This window comes from Chlorocebus sabaeus, chromosome 16 (assembly GCF_047675955.1).
Source record: "Chlorocebus sabaeus isolate Y175 chromosome 16, mChlSab1.0.hap1, whole genome shotgun sequence".
NCBI classification, from domain to species: Eukaryota; Metazoa; Chordata; class Mammalia; order Primates; family Cercopithecidae; genus Chlorocebus; species Chlorocebus sabaeus.
Window position 1 is genome coordinate 63703883 of NC_132919.1, and position 3992 is coordinate 63707874.

Below are 3992 nucleotides of genomic sequence, written 5' to 3' on the forward strand. Positions count from 1 at the left end.
ATCTCGGCTCACTGCAACCTCCGCCTCCCGGGTTCACGCCATTCTCCCGCCTCAGCCTCCCGAGTAGCTGGGACTACAAGCGCCCACTACCATGCCCGGCTGATTTTTGTATTTTTAGTAGAGAATACAAAAAATATTCTCTATTTTTGGGGGTTTCACCATGTTAGCCAGGATGGTCTCAATCTCCTGACCACATGATCTGCCTGCCTCGGCCTCCCAAAGTGCTGGAATTACAGGCGTGAGCCACTGTGCCCGGCCTCACATGTGTCTTTATGGTAGAATGATTTATATTTCTCTGGATATATACCCAGTAATGGGATTGTTGGATTGAATGGTAGTTCTGCTTTTAGCTCTTTAAGGAATTGCCATACTGCTTTACACAATGGTTGAGCTAATACTCTCACCAATAGTGTATAAGTGTTCCCTTTTCTCTCCAACCTCACCAACATCTGTTGCTTTTTGACTTTTTAATAATAGCCATTCTGACTAGTGTAAGATGGTATCTCATTTTGGTTTTGACTTACATTTCTCTAATGATCAGCGATATTGAGCTTTTTTCACATGCTTGTTGGCTGCAGGTATGTCTTCTTTTAAACATAGTCTATTCATATCCTTTGCCCACTTTTTAATGGGGTTGTTTTGTTCTTGTAAATTTGTTTAAATTCCTTATAGATGCTGGATATTGGACCTTTGTCAGATGCATAGATTGCAAATATTTTCTCTCATTCTGTAGGTTGTCTGTTAACTCTGTTGATAGTTGCTCTTGCTGTGCAGAAGCTGTTAAGTTTAATTAGATCCCATTTGTCAAGTTCTGCTTTTGTTGTGATTGCGTTTGATGTCTTTGTCATGAAATCTTTGCCAGTTCCTGTGTCCAGGATGGTATTGCCTAGGTAGTCTTCCAGGGTTTTTATAATTTTGGGTTTTACATTTAAGTATTTAATTCATCTTAAAGTTGGATTAAAGACTTAATAGAGTTGATTTTTGTACACGGTGTAAAGAAGGGGTTCAGCTTCTATCTCCTGCCTATGGCTGTCTAGCTATCCCAGCACCATTTATCGAATAGGGAGCTTTTATCCTCTTAATGAGGTCTTTTCAGAGCAAATTTTTTTATTCTAATGACATCAAATATGTCCATTTTTCCTCTTCTGGATCACGTTTGTGGGTCAAGTCTAAAAGCTCTTTGCATAAGCTTAGATTCCAAATATTTTCCCCTATTTTCTCTAAACAATCTTACAGTTTTACATTTCCCATTTAAGTGCACAATCTTTTGAGTTAATTTTTGTATAAGACGTGAGAGTTGGGTCAAGTTCCTTTTTTTTTTTTTTTGAATATCCAATTGCTCCAACACCATTTGCTGAAAAGTCTATCTTTTCCGTATTGAACTGTTCTTACGTCTTGGTCAAAACTCCACTGGACATATCTGTAGGGGTCTATTTCTAGATTCTTTAATCTATTACATTAACATATGTGTCTAATGTGTCTCTCTCTTTGCCAGCACTATACAGTCTTGATTACTGTAGCTTCAGAGTAAGCCTTGAAATTGGGTAGACTGATTACTCACCCATTACTCTTCTTATTCAAAATTGTTTTAGCTTTTCTTTTTAAAAATTTCTAATGATCACTTTTATTTAGAAGCCCTGCATCTCTTTCGATCAAAAGTCACATAGCCTTACATCAGCATATTTTTAAAAAATTCTACCTAAATGATAGTTCTATTTTTAAAATAACAAATAAATATATAGTTAGCTTGGAGAGACCCGGGGTAACCGACATTGTCCAGCAACTTTCATGATTATTTCTCTGCAGATACTCTGCTGCTGCCATCAGAGTCTCTATGCTTCCTCTTGCAGAGGCCAACAGTTCTTCAGTCTCAGCATTTAATTTGTGTATTACCCGTTCCATTGCTTCTCAGTCTTGCCATCAGTCCTTCAAGGTAACTGCTGAGGCTGACTCCTTTCACAGTGATTATGGTTTCTTGAGTCAAAATAGTTTTTTTCTGAGTCCCGAGGATGTGGCTTTTCTATAAGTCTCTCATCTACTGAAACCTTATTTGTAAATGAAATGTTAGTAGATTTAAGTTCCATTGTTTTCTCTACAGGATCAGCTACAGAATGTTCTTGCACATATGTTTTGGTTCTTGCTGCACCAATAAGAGACTTCACAATGAAAGCAGCCCCCTCTCTGTGCTGAGAAGGGATCCAGAGGGATCTATATGTCTGTCCAACACATCATCTCCAACCGCACTCAGGCTTATAGGGTTTGGATATTTCTGCATTTCAACTGTTGTAACAATTTCCCACAGGTGGTCAAAGACGTGCTCCAAAGTCCATAGCTTCATGGTGCTGGCAGCCTGTGGTGCTAGGGGACAATGAGGTAAACAGGCTATGCCTGCCCCTGACCCACCCCAAACATCCCAGCTAGTCACACAGTGACAGGCACCGTTGAGCCTGATGCAAGGGATGTCCCAACGCACTGCCTCATGCCCTATCCCAGCCCAGGTTTTGCCCCTTAGCTTTTTGTTTGAACTTTCCATATAAATTCTAGAATAATCTTGTCTACAGCTACCAAAAGATCTTGCTTAGTTTTTAATGGGAATTGCATTAAACCATTATATCTATTTGGGGAGAACTGACATCTTTACTATGTTGAGCTACTTTACTGAGTTGAATCCATAAACACAGACTATTATTCCATTTATTTAGATCTTGTTATTTTCATCACATTACATAGTTTACAGCATAAATGTCCTGTACTTGTCTTGTTAGATGTACACATATTTCATATTTTTGAGTGATTATTAATATTACATTTTTAATTTAGATGTCCATGTGTTCATTGCTAGTTTGTAGAAATATTTTTTTTTCATATGTTGATCTCATGTCATGCAACCTTTTTGATCTCACTTATTGGTTCCATGAGGTTTTTTTGTTTTTTTGTTTTTTTTTGGCAGATTCTTCTGGATTTTTGATGTGGTCAATTATATCATCTGTAGATGGGGATAGTTTTATTTCTTTCTTCCCAAACTGTATGCCATTTACTTTCTTTCCAAACTGTATGCCATTTACTTTCTTTTCTTACCTTATTGCACTGGCTAGGACTTCCAGCACTATGTTCAATAAAAGTGATAAAAGCAGACATCCTTTCCGTGTTCCCAACTTTAGGGGGAAAGCTTCAGTCTTTCATGATTAAGTAAAATGTTAGCTGTAGGCCTTAAATCTGTAGGCCTTAAATCTGTGATTTTATTTTTTGTTTTCTGTTTGTTCTATTTTTTCATATAGATGCTCTTTATCAAGTAAGGTGGTCTCTCTCTAATCCTGTTTTTCTGGGAGTCTTTATCATGAATAACTGTTGAATTTTGTTAAATGCTTTTTCTGAATCTATTGATATTATTATGTGACCTTTCTTCTTTAGCCTGTTAATATAGTGGATGTCATTGACTGATTTTTGAATGATGAACTAGCCTTGCATCCCTGAAAAAACTCCGCCTAGTCTTAGTGTATACATTTTTAAAAATATAGCTGAATTCTACTTGCTAATATTTTATCAAGGAATTTTCTATCTATTTTCACTAATGATTTTGGTCTGTAGTTTTCTTTTCTGTGTTGTCTTTGTCTGGTTTGGTATTAATATTGACATTATAAAATGAATTGGGAAGTGCTTGCTCCTTTTGTATTTTCCGAAAGAGATAACGTAGAACTGGTTTAATTTTGAGACAGGGTCTTGCTCTGTTACCAAGGTTGGAGTGCAGTGGTGCAACCTCAGCTCACTGCAACCTCTGCCTCCCCGGTTCAGGTGATTCTTCTGCTCAGCCTCCTGAGTAGCTGGGACCACAGGCTCATGCCACTATGCCCGGCTAATTTTATATATGTATATTTTGTAGAGATGCAGTTTTGCCGTGTTGCTCAGGCTGTTTGCGAACTCCTGGGCTCAAGTGATCCACCTGCCTCAGCCTCTCAAAGTGTTGAGAAGACAGGCGTGAGCCACTGCACCCA

The 3992-nt window shown here is 38.0% G+C and overlaps 1 pseudogene; it reads right to left on the minus strand.

Annotated features, from left to right (window-relative positions):
- Window positions 1-1742: 1742 nt before the first annotated feature.
- Window positions 1743-2338, minus strand: LOC103243241 (PRELI domain containing protein 3B pseudogene; annotated as a pseudogene).
- Between the last annotated feature and the right edge of the window lie 1654 nt (window positions 2339-3992).